Source organism: Amblyomma americanum, chromosome 1, assembly GCF_052857255.1.
Source record: "Amblyomma americanum isolate KBUSLIRL-KWMA chromosome 1, ASM5285725v1, whole genome shotgun sequence".
NCBI classification, from domain to species: Eukaryota; Metazoa; Arthropoda; class Arachnida; order Ixodida; family Ixodidae; genus Amblyomma; species Amblyomma americanum.
In genome coordinates this window covers 20710992-20735825 of record NC_135497.1, presented here as the reverse complement: position 1 = coordinate 20735825, position 24834 = coordinate 20710992, and the positions used below count along the sequence as shown (strand labels likewise).

The 24834-nt window shown below is 47.0% G+C and overlaps 1 long non-coding RNA gene and 1 pseudogene across 2 annotated transcripts in view; both read left to right on the top strand.

Annotated features, from left to right (window-relative positions):
• LOC144131161 (uncharacterized) overlaps positions 1–24834 on the top strand; it is a 279476-nt gene that overhangs the window by 145302 nt on the left and 109340 nt on the right. The window lies entirely within an intron of this gene.
• The window catches only part of LOC144110759 (inactive selenide, water dikinase-like protein), a 42321-nt pseudogene that overhangs the window by 7563 nt on the left and 9924 nt on the right, over positions 1–24834 (top strand). Inside the window, exons 4-8 of the transcript XR_013309919.1 lie at positions 8728–8857; positions 13475–13578; positions 17547–17696; positions 18032–18142; positions 20098–20291. The product of XR_013309919.1 is annotated as an inactive selenide, water dikinase-like protein (transcript). The remainder of the gene's footprint in view (positions 1–8727; positions 8858–13474; positions 13579–17546; positions 17697–18031; positions 18143–20097; positions 20292–24834) is intronic.

Genomic DNA, 24834 nt, shown 5'->3' with positions numbered 1-24834 from the left:
GGGCAGTGCTAACCTGCCTGCGCGAAGCGGGCTTGACAGCCAAGGCTCCCAAGTGCCAATTAGCACAGGCCGAGGTTGTCTACCTCGGTCACGTGATTGGACAGGGTCGTCGCCGCCCCTCTGAAATAAAGGTGGCCGCTGTGCGAGACTTCCCGCAACCGCGCACGAAGACCGATATTCGGTCTTAGGTGTCGCCGGCTACTATCAGAGGTACATCCCCAGGTACTCCGATATCGCGGCTCCCCTGACGGATGCTCTAAGAAAAACAGAGCCCCAAACAGTCGTCTGGGGCGAGACAAAGGAAAGAGCTTTTAGCGCCCTAAAGAGCGCCCTAACAAGCCAGCCTGTGCAACGATCGCCAGACTACACAAAAGGGTTCGTTGTTCAGTGCGATGCTAGTGAGCGAGGCATGGGCGTTGTACTGTGCGAACGGGAAAATGGAGAAGTGGAACACCCCGTCCTGTATGCTAGTCGTAAGCTGACCTGTTGTGAGCAGGCGTACAGCGCCACCGAGAAAGAGTGTGCGTGTCTCGTGTGGGCCGTTCAGAAATTGTCATGCTACCTAGCCGGCTCGAGGTTTATCATTGAGACGGATCACTGCCCTCTCCAATGGCTGCAGACCATCTCTCCCAAAAATGGCCGCCTCCTGCGCTGGAGCCTCGCTTTGCAACAATATTCCTTTGAGGTGCGTTACAAAAAGGGGAGTCTCAACGGTAACGCCGATGGCTTAAGTCGAGGCCCCTAACGTAGGAATCCGCCTCAAAGTTGTTTGTTACTGATGTTTTCTTCCTGAGGCAGGATTTTTAACATATTGCTTTTGTTTAGTGTTTCAAAGTGATGACGTGCTTTCTAGTGCAATTTTCCCATTTGTGGACGCGTTCTGAGTGCTGCTTGACTACTGTAAGGAACTAGGCAGTAGTATAAAAGGGGAAAGAGCCTGGCAGAGCTTAGTGAGGGTTGTGTCGTGCTTGCTGACTGAGCGGTTGCGTTTCGGCGTAGTTCTAACGCTTGCTGGGAACGAGAACAAAAATGGCAACTCTCCCGAAGTCACTTTGCAGTGTCCTGTGTGAACCTGAACCTGAGAACGAGGCCTTCTCTGTGCGCTGCGCTCAAGCAACGCCGAGGGACGACCGATTTCGATTACGAGCATCATCGAGCGACATCCCTTCGGACAGCGGATGCAGTCCCCTGACCATCGGGGTCTCCTTCTCCCGGCGGGGCGGTCTGTTACGTTTCGCCTATGACGTGCGGTATAGCCGGCGCGGATGCAACGGACGCCGGGGCTTCGTTCAAAGTGGCGGTCATTTTGGCCCGTTCAGCGCTGCCGCAACGCCTCCCGCCAAGCGCTCCCAGGCAGGTTTCAGCCTTCGTGTGTGCGTGTGTGTGTGTGCATGTTGGTGCCCACGCTTTTCAAAGCGCGGCAGCCGGTGAGAGGAGCTCCCCAACTGGGAGGCGAGGAGGTCTGACCGGCGCCGGCCCGGCGGACGCGTCACGTCACGTCTCAACATGTCCGTGTGTCGCCATCTCGTGTGCCTCATCCCGAGCCGTTCCTTCTTGCCCTCGACTCCGAGGGTATAAAGGCAGCTGCCCCGGACGCCAAAGAGAGGCTTCGATTTCTTCCGTCGAGTAACGTGGTCACCCTGACCGGCTGCTCTTTTGCGATGCTAGAATAAACAAGTTGTTCTGTTGGCAGTCGACTCATCCTTTGCCAGGACCTTCGGATGTTTCCAGCTGTGCCCCAGGCCGCCAGGCCAACGCTACCCTTGGGGCTTGCGACCCATTTGCAACACCAGGTATTCATCGGTGTGAAAGGCTTTGTAACGAGCGATGCCGACGAAACTCTGACAGCCGCCAAGCCAGGCCTGGGCAGAAAGCTGGCCAGCAAAAACTTGTCATCGACGAGACAACAAACTGAGTATCCTCTCTTGTATTTGTGAGTATGTCGAGCGGAAACAGCAACGAAATTCAGTGCGTGTGTTCATGCGAGAACACTGATGAGAGATAAACACCACACTACAGTGCCAGCCTCCATCTGTGGCGAGAAAGCCTAGTGAGTACGTTTATGTGATGATTGTGGAAAGTGAATTCTTAAGTCCTAGCGTGTGAAGTTTGTCATAAGTGTAGTTTTGGCAGCAGTGACCTGAAATCATTGGTTGCTTACTGTGTAGAACACATAGAATGAATGAGATGTGACAAAAATGCTAGATGAGGTGACCCTCTTTGTCTAGCAATGGATTGGTTTGTGAAATGCAGACTTATGGAGAACGGCTTAGTTGCATCTGATTTCGTGATGTTATTGGTGTAGCATCAGTGATGAGGAATTGTAGTTCATGATCGAGGATATAAATACTCAGTGCGCAAATGAAGAGAGCTAGAATACTAAACAGTCTGGAAACAACATTTTACGATAGGTAGTGAGGTAGTGGAAGTGGTAAAAGAGTACATCTAGGCCAAGTCATCCGCACATCTAAGCCAGGTCGTGCGCAAGTGCAGAGCATTTGAGAGCAATGGTTGCGAGGAGATTGTGGTTTAAGGCGTTTGGCATGCACGCAGAAGTTACGAACAGCGCCTTGCTGTATACTCAAAAAGAATTTCAAACTGTATTGCTGCTACAAATCTCTCGCGCAAAATGTGGTTCACTAAGAAGTTTAAAATAGCGAAGAGTGCATTCAACCACTGAAAGAAAAACAAAGGGTTAATGCTAAGATATGGAGGAGAGAGCAATAAATGCAAATCAAAATTGGCAATAAATGCAAATCAAAATCTGAGCCGAAATCGTGAATAGACAGAGGCAGGACATGCATTTTTAAAAGCTTACTGTCCTTTTGGGTTGTGGAGTGGTTGCTGGCAGCAAGAAACTCTGCTCTTGCCTTCACTTTATGGACATATTGCTTTGTGCTTTAGGTCCCAGAGCCTGTCGTAGGCCACATGTACTTGTAATGAATTATCTGCGCAAATATATGGCATTCGTAGACTCGACGAACTCTAAAACCTCATCAATGCTCACCCTCTCTGTTGTGAACTTTGTAAAGTCTGTTAGTCATCACTTTGTTGCATGTCATCTCTTCACTACAACGTCCCTCATAGCCTGAGTCGCTTTGGGATTTTAAACCCAAATAAACCAAACTAAGCACGTCATCCCAAATGGGAGCCGCAGTTATGGTACTCAGCTGCTTACCCGAAAGATGCAGGTTCAATTCCAGCTGCAGTGGTCGCATTTTGATGGAGACGAAATGCTAGAGGCGCAGGAACTCTGTGATGTTATCATACTTAAAGATTTATCCATTTCTCTAATATCTAGCATAGCCTGTGCCGCATTGTGGTTTTAAACCTCATAAAATGAAGCAAAATTAGTGGCTACATCATTTCATAAAATTTCCTTAAATTTATTATATCCTAAACATTAACAATTTTCTGCACCTCTTTTCGTTCATTGCCTCTCTTATTCCCTCCTCGCTGAGTAGCAGGTCAGTGGCGTTGAATGCCAGCTAAATATTCCGTTTTTCATTTCATTCAGAAATCTCTTTCTCTATTGCTTTGTTAGTTGTATTATGCAGAAAGATGTGAAGCTTAGATCCAAGAGCTATGGCCTGGATAGTAAGTTCTACATTCAAGGATTTCAAGGATAGTCAGTTTTATATTCAAACATAGTTCATTACTTATTACACTATCTATGCAGACTTCATTTGTAATGGGCTACCTGGCATAGAAGTGCTATGATCTGCAGCAGTAAACATCTTTTCAAGGCAAATTTGTCAGTTACATGCACAAATAGATTGGCCAGGCTTATGTTCTTGTAGAGCTCATAAACTTGCATTTGTTTTCATAACTTTTGCTGTGGTGCACTGACTCACTGGAATACACTGCATATCTTCACTGCAATTAGATATGCCTTATATAGTGAGACATTCATGTACTCAAGTTTGGCTTAGTACACTGTGCTCAGATGAGTTTGTTAGCTGGCAAAGATAAAGCAAGGGTGGCAGTGTTTTGGAATGTCCACAGGGCAGTTTTGCAAACTCTAGTATGCGTGTCATTCCTTTCTTTTCATCTAACATAAACAGTCTTCCCTTCGCACTCATGTTTGAAACAAAATGCTGCACACTTCGCCGCTGTAAAATCGAAGGCCACTGTGCTGCTCCACAAAATGATATCTGGCTGCAACTGCAGTTGTGGTATGGAAAATTGGCTAGGCTGTATGTACACATATTCGTCATGATACAGGCCACTTGCATGCCACAAAAACGTGTTGATAGTACAATATCCAGCAGTTTTGCTGTGGAGACTGCAGTGCTAAAATGAGATTAATGATGAAAGCAGACAATATATTTTGGCAGAGGCATTAAGATTGCTACATTTTTTGGAAAGTAATTTTTGGGACGCTCCTCAGAAGTTTAAGGAACTTTTATACGTCACTACCATCAGACCAATTATGGAGTATGCCAATCCTGTGTGGGACCCTCTAGTCAGAGCCTATTGTGATATGCTGGAACGCGTTCAGAATCGTGCAGCGTGGTTTGTCACCAACACATATACTTTTAATTATCAAAGTAACGGTATCAAGCAGGACCTGAACTAGGACTCTGGGGGAGTGCCGGTTACGAATAAGGTTAGAATTCCTTTGCCGCATTTATTTCAAGGAAACTACTTTTAACACTGAAACTTATTGGCTGCCACCTCATTTTGTATCCAGAAGGTACAACCACGACTGGAAAATACTTGAGATAAAATGCGGTACTAATGTGTTCAAACTGTTTTTCTTTCCGCATGAATGTTGTAAGCTGCCTCAGTGTATTGTTGAATGCCAGTCCGAAGCGAAGTTCCGAGCACTGTTGTCGGATTTGTGATGTGCACGCATGCTCAGCTGCTGTTTTTTTGCTTTTCCTCTTGTCCTTCCCTGAAGAATTCACTGATGTGAATACGCTGTTGACACTTTTTTATCATCTGCCATAGATTCTTTCCCATCCTGTACAAAAGGTTGGCACATGCTGTAGGATTGATTGTGTATGTATGTAATCCCCCCTGAAGTTATGCCTTCGTGGCACTGCAGAAATGTAAATAAATAAATAAACAGCTGATGATCTGCTAGGGTTGCAGGATTCCAAGATTGAGAAAAGCAGTGGGAGGCCCTGAGCCAGGTAGAATAGTGAAATTTGGCTAGTAACAGACAGGGATCATGAAGCTTGTGGAGGCCACAGAAAATGGAGACTTATGGAAGATGCTGTAGACTGAAGTGCACCATCTGGGCTTGTGATGCAATGTGTAGGGCCCTTCGTTTGTGGGTAAAACCTGGTTTCTCTCTACTGTTGCATCCCAAAAAGATTAATCTTAAAGACCAGGTTCAACCCAATTTCTGTGCAAATGTGCCTGTAAGAAAGTGTGGTTTCATGGTGCACAAAACTAAAGAACTGCCGGAGTGTAGTGGATGTCACATATTTCTTCTGATAGCAGAAAAAGAGGAGCACTCGCCAAAAAAGAAAAAAGGAAAAACAAAGACGTTTCGGGGCCCGTATGGGTCCCTTGTTCACAATGTCAGCGGATGGGCGAAGGTGGTTACTTATGTACAGTGCAGGTGACGTAATGAGCATGCGTAGATCTCAGGAAGATTGCCCCTTGTTCGGTTTAATACGTGTGGTGTCGTTTGGATGTGAAGTGATTCTAGAAGTAAACAGGACGATAAATGCTTCTCCGTCGTGATGACTGAGGCGTTGTTCCAATCGATGGCATGGGATGCAACTTGATAGTGTTCAGCCAAGGCATTTTCTTTCGTGCGGCCTTTGGCGGCGTCATTTTGATGTTGTTTTAAGCGCCTGATAAAATTGCCTGATTCGCCGATGTATGCAGCTTTTCAGTCCTTGCAGGGAATCTTGTACACCACTCCGGGGAATCTGTTTCTTTCAACCCGGTCTTTAACTCTGACAAGTTTTTGCTTCAGCTTACTTGGTGGCACGTGGGCGATATGGACATTGTAGTCCTTGAAGACCCTGGCTAAGGCCTCGCTCACTCCTGGAGCGTAGGGGATGCTTGCTCGCTTGCTTTTCTTGGTGGCCGTTGTTTCCGCGTTTCGACGTGAACAGCGGCGTTCTGCAGTGATTATCATATTTTTCGGGTACCCGTTGTTGGCAAGATCCTTCCTCACAATTTTTAGTTCAGATCTGAGTTTCCTCGGGCTTGAACAAAGGCGGAAAGCGCGGCCGAAAAGTGCAGATGCAACGGAGCGTTTATGTGCGACAGGGTCTGCCGAATGAAAACTCAGGTACCGACCAGTGTGAGTGGGCTTGCGGTACACGCTCGTTGCGAGCCCATTGCTTGTTCTTTGCACAAGCACATCCAGGAAGGGGATGGCTCCATTCTGTTGTTCTGCTTTGGTGAATTGAATTGTTGGCTGAAAGGAGTTCAGGTGCTCAAGGAAATGGCTTGCATCCTGTCGGCGAATCACACAAAAACAGTCATCGACGTACCGGAGAAACAGTTTAGGGGCTGGATGAAATGAACCCAGTGCCTCTGCTTCAATGCATTCAAGAACAATGTTTGCGCACACGACGGAGATGGAAGCACCCATGGCTGTGCCAAAAAGTTGTTTGTAGTGTTGCTTCCTAAATACAAAATACGTGTTGCGCAAGCAGACATCAAGCAGACGACAAAGGTCAACAACCTCAAAAGGCGTACGTGAAGGGAGCGAGGCGTCGTTTTCTAAAAGGCGTTTGCAGGATGAAACTGCGAAGTCTACCGGGACTGACATAAACATTGACTTCACGTCGAAAGAGACTAGGACACCCTCGTCGTCTATAGTGACGTCCTTTAGCTTGTTGACGAAATGGGAGGAGTCCTTTACATACGTCGTTGTTCTTCCAACCAGAGGGCGAATCACTTGATGTAAGTATCCGGAGAGCGCGTGCAAAGGAGAGCGCAAAAAGTCTACGATAGGGCGTAGTGGCACGTCCGGCTTGTGCACCTTAGGAAGGCCGTAGATAGCAGGTGCCGAACCGTTGTGGCCGAACTGCCGAACTGTTTCTCCGGTACGTCGATGACTGTTTTTGTGTGATTCGCCGGCAGGATGCAAGCCATTTCCTTGAGCACCTGAACTCCTTTCAGCCGACAATTCAATTCACCAAAGAAGAACAACAGAATGGAGCCATTCCCTTCCTGGATTTGCTTGTGCAAAGAACAAGCAATGGGCTCGCAATGAGCGTGTACCGCAAGCCCACTCACACTGGTCGGTACCTGAGTTTTCATTCGGCACACCCTGTCGCACTTAAACGCTCCGTTGCATCTGCACTTTTCGGCCGCACTTTCTGCCTTTGTTCAAGCCCGAGGAAACTCAGATCCGAACTAAAAATTGTGAGGAAGGATCTTGCCAACAACGGGTACCCGAAAAATATGATAATCACTGCAGAACGCCGCTGTTCACGTCGAAACGCGGAAACAACGGCCACCAACAAAAGCAAGCGAGCAAGCATCCCCTACGCTCCAGAAGTGAGCGAGGCCTTAGCCAGGGTCTTCAAGGACTACAATGTCCATATCGCCCACGTGCCACCAAGTAAGCTGAAGCAAAAACTTGTCAGAGTTAAAGACCGGGTTGAAAGAAACAGATTCCCCGGAGTGGTGTACAAGATTCCCTGCAAGGACTGCAAAGCTGCATACATCGGCGAATCAGGCAATTTTATCAGGCGCTTAAAACAACAACAAAATGACGTCGCCAAAGGCCGCACGAAAGAAAATGCCTTGGCTGAACACTATCAAGTTGCATCCCATGCCATCGATTGGAACAACGCCTCAGTCATCGCGACGGAGAAGTATTTATCGTCCCGTTTACTTCTAGAATCACTTCACATCCAAACGACACCACATGTATTAAACCGAACGAGGGGCAATCCTCCTGAGATCTACGCATGCTCATTACGTCACCTGCACCGTACATAAGTAACCACCTTCGCCCATCCGCTGCCATTGTGAACAAGGGACCCGTACGGGCCCCGAAACGTCTTTGTTTTTCTTTTTTTTTTTTGGCGAGTGCTCCTCTTTTTCTGCTATTATGTTCCCTCCTCGCCAGACGGGATTCCGTCAAACGCTCGACTACTATATTTCTTCTGACATAAATTTTTTTAACAATTCTGGTTATTTTATTTCCCTTTTAATGTTTATTGTTGTAGAGTTGCTTATAATTTTAGGATAAATTGAAAACTACATGTACTGACTGGTATTTCATTGCAATAATTATGCCCATAATTATGAAGCTGTGTTCGAAGGTAAGTGTGCATTTAGTATGCATGCTTTGAATTTCAGTGATTGTTTCTGCACTGCAAAGTGGAGGACAGATCTCTGCTGTGCGAGTTTTTTGCAATGGAGTGAAAGTAACTGTAGCAGCGTTTGTTACTGTGTAACCCACCCAAACATTCTCCCAAAGGACCAGCGAGCTTCTAAACACCTATGGCTCAAAGCTCGAAGCTCTGATTGCCCTTTTCCAGGTTTTCTGCATTAACCAGTGCAAGGCCAAGGGCTCAGAGCTAACAAGCATTTGAAACCATAGAACTATACACAGTAGTGCTGGGACCGTGCAGCAAGTCAGCGTTAACGAAGTCGCGATAAACGTGAATTACTGTAGAAAGCTGGTGTGAAAAAATAGTTGCGCTCACGGAAAACGCTGTTTTTTTGCTGAGTCGGTCATTTAAACAAAGCTATGCATATAAAGTTTGATATCTTGCTGATCCCTCAATTTCTTTCCAGCTAAAGACCAAGGGTTGCTTAAAAGTTGTGCAAGCCACCAAGTTGGGTGCGATTTGTGCCAGTGACCGGGAGCAAGCTGGGAAATTTGTGAATGGCCAGTGGTATTCACTCAGAAAAGCAAGCTTTCTCTGTAAGTACAGTTTTTGGCATGGCATTGCTAGTGATGCATGCATTAAACTGACTACTCTGCACCTACCCATGCTTCAAGAACAGTGAAGTACATGAAAAAAACTGATTGGCGAAAAAAATTTTCCGCTTCTGGTATGTTTTATCAGGAAAGTATTTGCCATTTAATGGGCTCAGTGGGCTGTGAAAAACCGTAATAATTATATGCTTGTTGTGGCCTGTAGTCAAATTTATCCTTCCACGTCTTGGTTGGCCTGACCTTGTAGCTTGTCTGCATGAGATTGGCTGCTACCTACAGTTTCTTTTTTGTTGCTTTTTTTATATTGGTTGTCACATTCTTTGCATGGCAGTGTCATGCGGTTTGGGAAGTATTCTGACCTGATTTCTGCGTTGGCTTGAAGTTCAAGCTTTTAGATGTGGGGGCAGGTTTACGGTGACCCCTTGTTCGCTGTAACTGCAGTGTGGCCATGAGGGTTAGTCCTTTTTTTATTTTGATGCAGTGTCATTTATTTCGTGCATGAATTAATTAAGTAAGCACTATTTTTGTAACAAATGAACACTCATTGTAACTGCAGCCATTATAAGTGCGCTTGACTAAAACGGCTGTCTTCCGGCATTCAGTATTACATCTTAAAACCAGCCAGAAGACAAAACACAGGAGAAGAGATGAGCACAAGACGAGGCTGGTCTAACAACTGAAGTTTTATTGAAGGCAAGCGGCAAAAGAAGACCTGCAAAGAGATGCACGTGCACAAATCCCCAAAGCAGTGAGAGGGCGAAAAACAATTGAAAGGCACTGCCATACTAGTAAACCATCTAAAAAAAACTTATTCCTGAAGGGTCATCGACGGCTTAGCCACGCACATGTCCTTAGCCTTACTGATATAGTAAGCCTCAGCTATGTCCGGACAGATTTATCACTTCCATAAACCACTGATGTACCGCGAAAATCGGGCATGCAAAGAGACAGGTCGTCCTCCGATTGCATGCATGAGATTGATCGTGCAGTGCCAGGTAAGAATTCGTCTTCCCCCCTATACAGTGAAAGGGCTCTCAGTCAGCTGCACATTCAGACATCTGCCTGTCTGCCCGTAGTAGTTTCAGCTACAAGGCAGTGGAACACAGAAACCCTTTTACTTTTGCAAGTGGTGAACCTTTTTTATCTCCCTCTGTGCATAGCGGATGATTACCGGTAGTTTTATCAAGCCCAGCTTGAACGTTGGTGCAAAGGGCTCCTACCTCGCTTTTAGCTGTCAAGACAACAGCAACATCATACTTAAATTTGGTGCGACTTTCTTGAGACGGTGTGAAAAGCTGTGGAGGTTTGGTATAGAGGCCGCATTTTTGTGCTGCTCCACTACGTCAGCATCATCCCAGTGGTGTTCCTTTCCCTCAAGCGAGTGAAAACACACTGACAGGTGCGCGAGATGGGCAAGGGGAACCCAGGTGCAATGGCTTGGAGAGCTGCTCCGAGAATGCGTCTCAACACTGTGATGGCATGACTTCCGTAAAGCGGTCGTGATGCATGCAATTGCCAACCCGTCCTTCACCGGCCTCGAGTTGTTCGACTCATAGCTAAGAGGCTTTCCTGACCTTGGGCTATGGTGCCAACACCCGTGGTCATCCAAAAAGCGCAAATGTAAATCAAGAAACTGCAAACTCTGCTTAGTGAAAGTCAGACGTAAAAGATAGGCTTTGACCGCATGCCTTAAAGATTTCTAAAATGTCTTGTGCCAACTTATCTGAGCCCTTCTTGTCCACGAAAATTAGGTAGCCATCACCGTAACGAAATGCTACTATGCCGAGGTCTTCCAAACAAGGGTTTAATGCCGTATCGACTCTGTACAGAAAAATGTCGTGGAGGAGCGGTGCGACCTGGGACCCTCTGCATACGCCTATCTCTGATGTAAATACCGCCTTGCCAACTCGCAAAAGTGGAGTTCTGTGGAGTTCTAGTTTCTTATGGACAGCAACCTGGGCAGGTGCTCTGCAGTGAGTATAGACATGGAGGAGCTATACAATTCATTGTCACATGATAGACTTCTGAAGCATGTGCAAGACTGCATCAGGGTGGACAATGAACATACTTTTACAGACAATTGCGTGATTTCCGTTGCTAGCTTCATGGGGCTGTTGTCCTTTTACTGCAAATCTGGATTTGTCAGTTGGCAGGGCAGTATTTAAACTCAGGTTGTACCTTTGATCAGCAACACTTTTTCATCTAAAGTCGATAAGGCATTAGAGCCCTGTTCGGAAGACCTCAGCATAGGAGCATTTCGTTAAGTTAATGACTACCTAAATTTCCTAGGCATGGAAGGCTCAGAAAATTTGGCACAAGATGTTTTAGAAGTCTTTAAGGTGTGCAGTCAAGGCCTGTTTTTTACTTCAGAATTGTCCAAGCAGAACCGTTAGCAGTTTCTTGGTTCAGACCTGCGCTTTGTGGACGATCATGTTTGTTGGGGCTACAGCCCAAGATCCGGGAAGCCTCTTTTTTTAGGTACGAGTCGGGCCACTCGGGGCTAGGGAAGGATGGTGAAGAGGTGTACTTGTCTCTGGCTAAGGTCAGTAAAGATGGAAACACTTGATGGGTGTGCAATCGCGTGCATGACATCAGCTTTACATAAGTCATGCCATCACTGCTGAGGACGCATTCTCATAGCAGGTTTCCAAGCTAATGGCGGCTGGGCTCCCACTTGCCCATCTCACCAACCTGTCAGAGCGCATTTTCACTCACTCGAGGGAAAGGAACACATACTCAGATGATGCTGATATACCTTACCTCCACAGTATTTCACACAGTCTCAAGAAAGTCGCGGCAAATTTTAATGTTGCTGTCGTCTTAACAGCTAAGTGCAAGATAAGAGGCTTTTGCACGGCCATTGAAAAAGGGCTTGATAAAACTATGGGTAATCGTCCACAATGGACAGTGTCACATATAAAAAGGTTCACCACTTGCAAAAGTAATGGAGTTTATTGCGTTCCACTGCCTTATGGTTGCAACTGCTATGGGCAGACAGGCAGATGTCTGAATTTGCGCCTGACTGAGCACTTTTAATATACAGGGGGGAAGGCAACTCCTAATCTGGCACTGCACACTCAATCTTTTGAATGCAAATCTGAGGATGACCTATCTCTTCGCACGCCTAATTTACACAACACATCAGTGGTTTACGGAAGGGAGAAATCTGCCGGTAGATAGTTGAGGCTTACTACATCGGTAACGCTAAGCCACGTGTGGCTTTATCTTTCCTGCGACCCATGTTGCTCTTCCTGAGCAACCTTTTGCGACCAGTCATTATTTTGACTGCCATGGCAGTCAGTTTTCTCACAATCCAATGCGCAGGTTGTGATGTTGCCACAAGTTTGTGACCTAGTTGGTGTGATGCCCTCCTCCCATTGGCTACAGTTGGCGCGATGCTGCTCCAAACTGACCCGAGCTCGGGATAGTACGAGCACAAGACAAGATTCTTGTTAGGGGTTGGTACATGTGGAATAGTGCTTTCACACTAAAAGCATGAGGGAGGGACAATGGCTGTCGGTGACTGAAATATGACAGTGAGGTGATATTAATGTTGATAAAGATCCAAGTGTACTTTAGTTTTACAAACTGAACACAGACGCTCAAGTAGCTGCGCTCTGTTTTAAAATACACACCGATTACTTAATAATTAAAGAATTTAGTAGCTGAAGACATGCGTTACACTCTTCTGGTACAGCAGATTGACTAAACACTTACTGTTGTGTGGCATGGTCAGCTTTATTCTTGTGTTCGGATATAAAGCTCATTACACTTTCGGGTACAGGCCGGTAGACTATGTTTCATTCCTTTTCGTCTGTCCCAACATAGTATTTGTGTTGGATTATGAATAATCTTCCATTTCCGTACAAATTTAGCCTCATATTAAAGGACTATAGACAATAAAGTTTTTGCTTGCACTTTTTGTTCTTTCAAGTCATGATTTAGACATTACAATACATGGATCACCACCCGGTACTCGCCTGTGACTGCTAAATTTATAACTGAATTTCTTCTTGGCACTATTTAAGTTTCAGTTTCATCAACTAAATGATGGGTGTGACAAGTAGGTCTCATGAGACACGAAAAGACCGGCAATTTAACTGCTGATATGTTGCTTGTTGTCATTCCAGCTCTTGAAGCAAGCTTGTTTAGGAGTTTTAGTGAATTAAAACTGTGTATTAGCATTTATATTGCAGGTTTTTTTTTTTGGGCCTCATGCTACCTAAGTGTGAACCACATGTCTCAGCCATCGTTCGGTTGATTAAAGTGAAATAGCATGAAAGAAGAAATTCAGATACAAATTATTTATTGGTCATAGGTGAATACCACATATTGGCATAAGTATTCTAATGTTTAACACATCATTTGAAAGAAGGAAACATGGAACTAATGCTAGGTGTCTATAGTTCTTTAAGTCATAAGGGGAACAAAACCCAACACTGATGGAGTTCGGACAGTTTAACTTCATTGAAGACATTTTTGGTGCCTTGTGCAGTTTTTTTAAATGTAGCAACTCTGATAACTTCCCTGAAAATGTCCCTTTATCAAGAAGCTACTCATAACAACCTGAATAATATACATTTTTTTTTTTTTTTCATTCAGACATTGGCATGGATTCCAGTGTTGTGCCCCTTGGAGATTCTGGTTATCCTCTGGTTCAAACTATTGATTACTTCTATCCATCTGTCAAAGACCCCTACATAGCTGTAAGTGTTCAACATTGTACAAAAAATGCTTACATGCATTTAGTAACCTGATGGTAGATTGTATTCTCAAACTTCAACATCACAGTGCTCTGCTGTCACTTCAGGGGGGACACCCCTCTTAGAACTTTTTTCCTTATTTATGAGTGGATCTAGTTGACACTTGCACCATTTGTATATTTTTGCATGCTGATTTCAAATATCTGATTAGTTTTCTTGTAGTTGAAATAGTTTTCAAAATTTCACCTAATACATGTTGCTCATTTGGAGGTGGGCTAATTACTAAACACTCTTTGGCATGATGAGAATAGACCTGCCAGAGTGATCTAGAAGGATCATAGAGTGCAACAAGACAAGAATTAATGTGCTAGATGAATTTCAACCAAAGTTAGGCCTAGTCAAACTTTTGTGACAAAAAGCCCAAGTTGGCACCCAAGATTGATAATTAATTTTGTAAATGTTGCCGTGTAATAACTGAACATATTTTAATCTTAATGCATTGTCTAAGCGTTTTTCTTTCTAACAGAACAAGAATGAGAGCTATAGCACAAATAGTTTAAGAGATATCGCTCCTCCAAAATTGCAGAACCCTGAAAATTGCAGTTTTGAGAAAACGAGAAAAAAACATCTCACAGTATCTACATGTAAATTATGTCAATGATTGATATTGCAACATGATCAGAAACTAGTGGAAAGTGAACTAAAGCAAAAGTAATGGCTTATGCCAATTTCAGCCTAAGTTATGTAATAGGAAACTTTTGAAAGGAAAGGTCCATATTGGTACCCAAGACAGATAACTTTTTCAGTAAATTTTTTCTTGTGGTCATTGCATTTACCTTGGTGTCATGTGACTCACGAGGTTCCCTTTCTAGCAAATAAAAAAATTATAGCAATAGCAAGAACAGGACCGGAGATATTAATCTTTCAAAAATGCAACACCACCAAAATTGGGGGATTGTGAGGAGCACTCAAGCCTCACAGCATATTTAATCAGGAAAGAAAACCCCAAAGACCTTCGCATGCTTTCAAAATGCACCAGGAGCTTAGTCAGGGTGCATGCTGTCGCGGTGCTTCTTTTTTTTCTCTTTAGCAAAGCCAAGCAAAGCCGCCCGCTTCGTCGCGGAACGCGTGTTACGGCGCAAGTCCTTTTCTTCAGCTCTCCTGGAGACAGTTGCTGCACGTTCGCGCTGCATTCTTGCAGAATTGCTGTTGCTGTATGCTTGCAGCCGGCATTGAAGTGCAGCACAGCTTCTGCTGTGGCTGCTTCCACAGCAAACAGTGACGAATGCCGCTCTTTGTGGATCAAGGTCCTGATGATCGAGTGGAAGCTCTCGTTTGAATTCTGGATCTTCCCCCGAATGCACCTCTGCAGCAAGCTCTTCTCTGATAAGCGACTGTACACAGGCAAAAGAGCTTCAGCCACATTGCTTGGCAGACTGTACTTATGCTTCGGTTCGGGCTCCTCTTTTGCTTTCGCAGCATTGTGGCGGCACCAAGACTGCTCACCAGTGGGACACAAAGTGTGATTGGGGCAGTCCTCAGTAGACGTGATGTGGTAATATGTCACCATCACGGCTCGCTGCATGGCATCCACATTACCTACATTTGACCTTAGCGCTCGGCCATAATATATAGCTAGCTAGCATAATATATATAACTAGATCAGCTGTGAGCCTTCCTCTGCCACCAAGACTTTGTTTTCCTGCACCCTTGTGCCTCCGCAAGAGGTTGTGCAAAGCTGCTCCCATACGCTTGTGCACATGGTTTATGCAATTCTCCTTGACTACTTCAATGTAGCCATAGATTTTAGCATCTTGAAGGGCATTAAACGTGCGACTGTCCCCATCGCATAACATCGTTGTGTAGCGCATGTTGTGGCGCTGTAGAGACCTCTCAAATAGAATTTTGCCTGCCTCTACCTCCATTTGGCAGCCTTGCAGTTGGTGTTCTTTTGGCACTCGTGGCGCGATCTCCAGAGTTCATAGCCGTCAGTTTTCGGCTTTGGGCCAGTTTCGCAGCCCAGACAAAAGTTTGACAGCACCACATAATCGAGCACATAACCAGTGAAGAGTTCCACTACGGCACCGACGCCTATATGTGACGAGTGCCCGCGCGTCATCCATGTGCTGTCGTAACACACGGCAATGTTCCCCCTGTGTCCAAAACACAAGTCGTCATATACCTTCGCCACTGCCTGCGCGGCTTGTGCCATAGCTGCCGCGGCTGCTCGAGTAGCAGCAGGTTGCAATGTGTTTTTCAAGTGCCGTTGAAACGTCTTGTTTTGCATGCCACGTCGCGACAATCCCATCGCCGAAAAGATATTGTTCATTGCTGTCTGGGCGTTACCGGTCGACAGCATTGCTCGACTTGCAAGAATGTTGAGCTCGAAAGGATTGCACTTTTTCTCACCGTCAACACTCCGCGAGTTCCACTCGGCCGCAATCTCACCACATTTGTCACATAACACGATCAGTTTCATGGCGAGGCCATAGCTCTGGTCGCTGGCAATCAACCTCACGCATCCGCGACACGTTTTGCACCGCACGGCATCCAATAGGACGTTCGCAAAGCTGAGGTCAATTATTGCATAACAGGCTATTCCGTCTGCGTCTGATCCTGCGGACGCACCACTTGCATTGGCGAACAGCACGGTCTTTCGTGCCGTCGCCGGCGTCGATTCCAGTCGATCAAGTGTAGACTGCTCACGGGCACTCGCTTGAGTTATGTCACTGTTAGTGACAGGCGCGGTGTCAATTGGTACGCGACTACAGTCGGCACGAAGAGCACCGCCGTTATCTAGCGGAGACGGAGCAGCGTCGCCGCCCGCAACGTGACCGTCACGCAATCCCGTAGCACTGGCGCTTGCTTGTTGCACAGTATGCAGCAATGTCGCGTCATTAACACGTTTTTTTCCTTTTGTACGCTTTCGCCCGAACTTGTGCACAGAGCAGTACTTCTTCGCGCCTCCTGGTATGGTTCTCGCGTTGCACTAGTGTGGTCGGCAGAAAGACAAAATGGCGTCGCCGGGCGTCTGCTTTTCATGGCTAGCTTGCCGGAACCAACCAGACGACGTCATTTTGATTACGTGCCTAAACCGGCCAATAGCAGCGCGCGCCGCTATTTATTTTTTCTTTCGTTTTTTTTGGTGAAGGCGGCATGTACAGGTTGCTGCTCGAAAGAAAAAATAAGCCAAAAGCCCGCGCTTTCGAACGAGACTAAAATGGCCGCGGTAGAGCACGTAGTTTCGATGCGCCGGGTGATCGAAATTGGGTGTCGTTTGTCCACAATTTAAAGGGCAGTGGGTGTGGTACTGCATTTTTAAATCGCTATAACTTCTTAATTACGTGGGGTAGAATGATGAAAATTTGCATACAGATGCGGAATGGTGCGAGGAACACAAAATTAAAAGATTGAAAATCTGATTTTTGGGCCAATTTTCGGTGCCAAAGAGCCATGTCCCCCCTTCAGTCGACTGTACAAAAAATACTAAGTGTTATTCTTTTGCAGAAAGTTATGTGTCTGTAGTTTTAATACCAGGCAATAAAACTAAACAAAGCAGTATTAAATATATATTCTTGTAGCCGTAGGAGTATCACCAAACTTTTTCAATAATCAGAGTTTATAAGTGCTAAGTTTTTAACTAATTGTCTAGTCTGGATAACAGGTTACTTACTGAGCAGTCTTATTGGGCTCAAAACCACACTATAAATATAGTTTCTATAAACATGTAAATAAATCTAATTGTAACATTGATGTGTCAATGAGGTAGCGGCGTTTGTTACCTTACGTCGGTGGTTGTTCTAGAGCCAGCCAGCAGTGCTCGCTCAACGATTGCACTGCCGCTACTGCGTTGACACATCTTCGTTGTTACACAATAATAAATCAAATAGGTGACAGGCCTCATGTTGGTGTCATGTGTTGGCACCATCTGTATAGGATGTATTCTTATTCATTGTTTTTGTTTGTTGCAGGGCAAGATAGCGTGTGCCAATGTGCTGTCTGATCTTTATGCACTTGGCGTGACCCGCTGCGATAACATGCTGATAGTAATGGCGGCCAGCACCAAGCTCACTGAAAAGCAGAGGGGCATTGTCGTGCCTCTTCTCAGCAAGGGAATCAAGGTAGGATCGGCTCCTACTGCAGTAAAACCTAAGATGTTTGCATCAATGTTTTTAGGTGTGTGGAGACCATGGGAGCCTATCAGAGCTAATCTGAGTGTGAGGGCAATAGTTGTGTGAGCTCTCAAAATTTGAATGCAGTCTCAGATTTCTTTTTCAAGTTTGTGCGCTTCGCATGGTGAAGAGATAACTTGAGAGAAGATCTACAAGAGATGTCATGTCAGACAGCAGCTGTTCAAGTGTTTCAGCTTTTAACTCTTCATTGCCTGAGTTTATGCCCCCGTACTGAAGTCATAAGCATGGTGCAACTAGCTTGAATGGCATTTGTTTCTCCACAGGACTTGGCTGAACAAGCAGGCACAAGGGTCACAGGAGGACAGACTATGCTCAATCCTTGGCCTATGATTGGTGGTGTGGCATCATCAGTCTGCAGAGTCTGAAATCATCTCGTGAGTGCAGTAATCGTTTTCCTTTTTTCTTTTTCCAATGAATTAAGTTTTCCGTGCTGTTTTTGTCTGTGTTAGCGTTTATGAAATGCAAAATTTGAGCATTTGAGGCTCTGTCTCTTGGGCACTATGTGTGATGATTTTTTCCAGTATGAACGTGGTTTACAAACCTCAAATAAACCTTACTTAATACCCAAATAATTACCACACCGATGATGTAGTTTGCCCGTGGAAATACCTGACTGTATAGCCAAAGCTCATAATTTGAATTTCTGGATAATTCGAACTGTACGACTGGGTCTGGCCATGCTCCACTGTGGTCTATGTGAAACATAGCCCATTAATTTATTAATTTTAACGTGAATGGTTTGTGCCACCAATAATTTGAAAAACACGTCACCGTGCCTGGGGGGGCGGGGGACGCGGTGAACCAAGAAACATTCCCACTAGGCTTCACCACCTCTTTGGAGAAGTGGGCAGGGTTAAAATGGCATGAGAGGCTGGGTAAACCAGGGAGGGGTTTCTCTCTCTGTGCTAGTGATGGAAACTAACTGCATGACCTCTGAGCCAGCTTGCTTGTATGTGTTGATCTCAAAGGCTTCAGTAGCTTGCTGTGTTGGGTTTTGCTGTTGAGAAATCGATGAGGGTTTTGCTGTTGAGAAATCGATGACATGACCAGCGACGAGATGCTTACAGCGAATCAGACATGTCGCAGCGTCTCCAGCACTCCAAATCCGAAACCACGCGGTCGTGCGTGAAACTACAACGTGTGAGAAACGAATGAGTTGGAGCTTGGCTGATGTTTGCTGCTTGTCTTTGTCTCGGGTTTTCTGTGTCCTTTGCAGTGTGATTGGTTGCGGCCGGAGCAGTCAACCTACACGGTGTACCGCATTTAAAATGGGCTTCCGTCTGCAGTAATTACTGTGCCAGAATGCTTAAAGAGAAGGTTGGAACCATGCGTGAAGTCAATGCCAGTGCATTATCGCAACAGGATATCGCCAAAAAGTGCACTCATTGGTTTGGCAGTGTGCGCCTCGAGCCAGGGGAGGCTGCCAAATCGGACAATATATGTGGGTCCGTCCGGGTTACCTTTGCTTGTCGACTTCAATGCTTACGCAACCTCGCGACTCGCAAGTGTGAATTTGCAAGTCACAGAGGTTGCACTATATGGTTTGGTCGAAAAGCGCCAGACGCGAGACGGTAGTCCTTGTGACCATGCTTAGTGGTGGTTGTATGCCTTTTGCAACTTCAGTGGGGCCCTCCGCTGCGGTAGTTTAAAGGCGCTGAATGCTTATCGCCTCTTCAGTTTTGAAGGTGTAAAGGCCTTCAGATAAAAGGTAGGAGGTGATGAAGGAATACTTTAGGACAATGAAATGGCTAATCTCATTACCCGACTGCTTCCCAAATGATTATTCTGTTCAGTTTTGTTTGCTCGAACTTCAGTCAATTTGAACTGTCGTCGTCCCCATCTAGTGTATTAACGAGCTTTCAATGTACTGTACAATTCACTTTTGCACAAGTTCGAACCATGTCTTATTGGAATTGTCGTCACTATATCAAATGCTATCCCGCACCCACCAACGATGTTCTGATAGCATTTTGCACTCCACTAAGTCAACGCTGATGCTTTTTGCAAGTAGAGTACTTATAGGAAAGGCCCAGCAGGTCCGTCGCATAGACTGTGAAATTTTGAAAATGGCAATATAATGTAAACAGAAAAAGAATTGCAGCAAAAACCCTTGAGCATATGCCTTCCTCCAGAGCAAAGAATGACAGCAATAGTAATGCCACATCTGTCTCAACGTTATCCTTGGAGAAGGTTAGCTACAGAAGTAGTCACTGTGTCATTAAAAGCAAGCTGTTTCAGAACAACAGAGAAGGCTCTAGGTGAAAACTGGAATGTTCGTCAGCCTGGCCATTTAACTGAATTGTTAAATGTTTTTATGCTCCCTTTACAGGTCAGACAATGCACAGCCTGGAGACGTGCTCGTACTGACCAAGCCCCTTGGCACCCAGGTGGCAGTGAACGCTCACCAGTGGCTGGAGAAGCCGGAGCGCCGTGCTCAGCTGGACAAGGCAGGCATCAGTGAAGAAGATGTACGCAGGGTCTACGTCCGTGCAATGGGCTGCATGGCACGTCTCAATCTCAATGGTTGGTGCTGATTTGTTCGTGTCTGCAGTTGTTTCTTTAGTTGCTTATTTGCTTATGTGCTTATTTACGGCACTCTCTGCAATGCCTTCCTGAGGTATTGTAGAGGTGAAACATGTACAGTCACAGAAAGAGAGTGGATGGATACTAAAGTGCATACAAACTGTGAGCAATGCTTTAAGAAGGTGACAACAAAATAGTTGATAATCGAAGTACAGCAGTGGTCAGGGCAACAATAATAAATTCATGTCCCATGATGATTACAGCTTCCACTACAGTAATCGTAACATAAATAATGAGATTGGATATTGTCACGTAGTGGTGACGGCAGTCAAAGCAGCGATGAAGACGGACGAAAGGGTCTTCTAAAAGAACTGTTTATTGGGCTGACTTGCACCCAAAATGGACTGAATCACTCGGCGGCGGTGAAGCGACGAGCGTGCTCGGCGGTCGTCGAACAGAATGCCCGCCGCTGTCGGCCGTGCTCAATTTAAAGCTGATAGCGAACATTCGAGATAAAGGGCGCAAAGTTACTAGAACATTCCGGAACAACGTAGAATCAGCTTTGCCTGGCTGCGATCAATCGAGATAAATCTAGTCGCGTCTTGCGTCGCAAACAAAGCGATAAGGTGGTGTCGCGGCAGATTTGAAAAACGAACAAACACTGCAAATATTGGCGGCATTACTCCCCTCTCAAAGAAGCATCGACCCGATGCATTAAAACAAATAATGCGACTAGTAAGGGGAAAAAAAACGGATCTTGCGAAAATAGAGCATGGAAATGCAGCGGCCTTTAGCGCGCATAATACGGCTTCAGACGGACTACATGGACAACTTCTGGTCGTACGCGGCGTCGCTGGGATGCAGTCATTGCGTCAGGGATGACTTCATAATCCAGTTCACCCAGCCGACGAAGAACCTTGTACGCGCCGAAATAGCGGCGCAAAAGCTTTTCACTCAATCCACGGCGGCGAATGGGCGTCCACACCCAGACTTGGTCTCCTGGCTTGTATTCCGCGTTGCGTCTTCGTAGGTTGTAGCGTCTGGCGTCGGACCGCTGCTGATCTTTGATCCGTAATCGGGCAAGCCTTCGAGCTTCTTCTGCGCGTTGAAGGTAGGCGGCAACGTCGACGTTCTCTTCTTCTGTAACGTTGGGCAGCATGGCGTCTAGTGTGGTCGTGGCATCCCTGCCATGGACGAGCCTAAAAGGCGTCATCTGGGTGGTCTCCTGCACTGCGGTGTTGTAGGCGAAGACGACGTAAGGCAGGATGACATCCCAGGTTTTATGTTCGGCATCGACATACATAGCGAGCATATCGGCGATGGTTTTGTTCAGGCGCTCGGTCAGTCCGTTGGTCTGCGGATGGTATACAGTTGTCCTCCGGGGGCTGGTTTGGCTGTAGCGCAGGATGGCTTGCGTGAGTTCCGCCGTAAATGCTGTTCCTCTGTCCGTGATGAGCACATCGGGGGCGCCGTGTCGAAGAAGAATGCACTCAACGAAAAATTTGGCCACTTCTGCTGCTGTTCCGTTCGGTAGGGCTTTCGCCTCGGCGTAGCGGGTCAGGTAGTCGGTCGCTATGATGATCCACTTATTTCCAGATGTTGACGTTGGAAAAGGGCCAAGCAAGTCCATGCCAATCTGCTGAAAGGGTCTTGAGGGAGGTTCAATGGGGTTCAGAAATCCTGCTGGTCGTGTGGGAGGAGTCTTTCGTCGCTGACAATCTCGGCATGTTTTCACATAGTGTGCGACATCGGCAGACAGTCGGGGCCAGTAATACTTGTCCTGAATGCGGCGGAGGGTGCGAGTAAACCCGAGATGTCCAGCTGTCGGCTCGTCGTGTGAAGCCTGTAGAACTTCTTCGCGGAGACAAGTAGGTACAACAAGGAGGTAGGCTGTTTTGTTCGCTGTAAAGTTCTTCCTCACAAGGACCTCATTCTGCACACAGAAAGAAGACAGTCCTCGCTTGAATGAAGCGGGGGGTGAAGAAACCTTGCCTTCCAGGTACTCGATGAGGCCTTTTAGGTTGGGGTCCGAGCGTTGCTGCTGAGCAAAAGAGCTTGCGCTGATCGGTCCCAGGAAGGCGTCCTCATCGTCGTCCAGCGGCGGTGCATCTACAGGGTCTCGTGAGAGGCAATCGGCGTCAGTGTGCTTGCGTCCGGACTTGTAAACGACGGTGATGTCAAATTCCTGGAGACGCAGACTCCATCGAGCGAGTCGGCCAGAGGGATCCTTCAAATTGGCAAGCCAGCAGAGCGCGTGGTGGTCGCTGACCACCTTGAACGGCCGTCCGTAGAGGTAGGGGCGGAATTTCGACGTAGCCCAGATGATGGCAAGGCACTCCTTCTCAGTGGTCGAATAGTTAGCCTCGGCCTTGGAAAGGGAACGGCTAGCGTATGCGATGACCTTCTCCAGCCCGTCACTTTTTTGAACGAGAACGGCGCCTAGTCCCACGCTGCTTGCGTCGGTATCAACTTCAGTATCGGCGTTTTCATCAAAATGCGCAAGGATCGGTGGGGACTGTAAACGACGCTGAAGTTCCTTGAAGGCTTCTGCTTGCGGCGCTTCCCATTTAAACGGCACGTCTGCCTTCGTCAGTTGGGTCAGGAGCTCGGCGATGCGCGAAAAGTTTTTCACAAATCGTCGGTAATATGCGCATAGTCCGAGAAATCTGCGCACTGCTTTCTTATCGGCCGGCGGTTGAAACTGTTCAATAGCAGCTGTTTTCTGCGGGTCTGGGCGTACTCCTTCCTTGCTAACGATGTGGCCTAGAAACAGCAGCTCTTAGTAGGCAAAGTGGCATTTCTCTGCTTTCAAGGTTAGGCCAGACGACTTGATTGCGTCTAGTACTGTTCGAAGTCTTTTGAGGTGCTCTTCAAAGTTCGAGGCGAAGACAACGACGTCATCTAAATATACCAGACAAATTTTCCAATTCAGGCCTGCCAGCACTGTATCCATTACTCGCTGAAACGTCGCTGGTGCGGAACAGAGACCAAATGGCATCACCTTGAACTCGAACAGCCCATCCGGAGTTATGAATGCTGTCTTCTCGCGATCTCTTTCGTCGACCTCAATTTGCCAGTAGCCGCTCTTGAGGTCCATCGATGAGAAATATTTGGCGTTGCAGAGGCGGTCCAGTGTGTCGTCGATGCGGGGGAGGGGGTAGACGTCCTTCTTTGTTATGTTGTTCAAGCGGCGGTAATCCACGCAGAATCGAAGTGCGCCGTCTTTCTTTCTCACTAGAACAACCGGTGCCGCCCATGGGCTGTTTGAAGGCTGGATGACTTCGTCGCGAAGCATTTCTTCGACTTGGTCCCGGATGGCTTGTCGTTCTCGCGGAGACACACGGTAGGGGCTTTGACGGAGAGGTCGGACGTGTTGATCCGTTATAACGCGATGCTTGGCAATTGGCGTCTGTCGCACCTTCGGCGATGTCGAAAAGCACTCACTGTAGTTTTGAAGCGGATTGCGGATCTGGTCTTGTCTGTTCCGGTGCAGGGCTGGGTTGATGTCGAAAGTGGGCGAGTTCTCTTGGTCAGGCGGATCTTCTGCGGAGGGGTCGGAGAGGGCGAAGGAATCTCGTACGTCAGATATTTCGTCGTAGAAAGCAATCGTCGTTCCTCTGTTAATATGCCGGTATTCTTCGCTGAAGTTAGTCAGCAGTACTTCGGCCTGGCCATTGCGGAAATGTGCGATGCCTCTTGCGATGCTGATTCCTCGGTCTAGTAGCAACTGCATGTTCCCCTCGATGATGGCTTCAGTGTTTATGGCTTTCGTGGCGCCTACGGTCACGATAACGCTTGAACGGGGTGGGACGCTCACTTCTTCCTCTAGGACACTTAGGGCAACGTGATTTTCCCGAGTTTTCATCGAAGCGATGGCTTCGTCCGTCGAAAGCGTGATCAGCTTGGATCGCAGGTCGATGATCGCCTGATGCTCATTAAGGAAATCCATACCCAAGATCACTTCGCGGGAGCATTGTGGTAGCACAACAAAGGTGGCAGGATAGGTATGTCCTTTGACAGTCACTCGCGCTGTGCATCGTCCTGATGGCGTAATGAGGTGGCCCCCAGCGGTGCGAATTTGTGGGCCGTCCCAAGCCGTTGTGACTTTTCTGAGCTGCGCAGCGAATGTTCCATTCATCACCGAGTAATCGGCTCCTGTGTCGACTAGAGCGGTAACTTTCCGGCCGTCGATAGTCACTTCTAGGTCGGAGGTCCTGGCTATTGCATTGCATGTCGCTCTCGGCGTCGGGTCACGGCTACGTCGCGTATGCGAGTCACGGGTTGGGCGTGTGGTCGAAGCTCCTCTGGGTGGCGGCGGCGATTTCAAGGTAGCTTGCGTCGTGGTCGAGGTTCTCATTGTGTGCGGCGTCGGTGCAGCGAGTGTCGGTTCTTCATGCGGCGTCGCGGGTGCAGCGTCTTCATGGGGCGTGGTCGGTGGAGGATCTTCGGCGTTTAGCTCGTGAGCAACCTCACCTCCAGAGGTTGCTGCCTTTAGTTTCCCCTACGGGGGCTGGGCGACCTTCCTCGTACCGCGGCTGCGTAG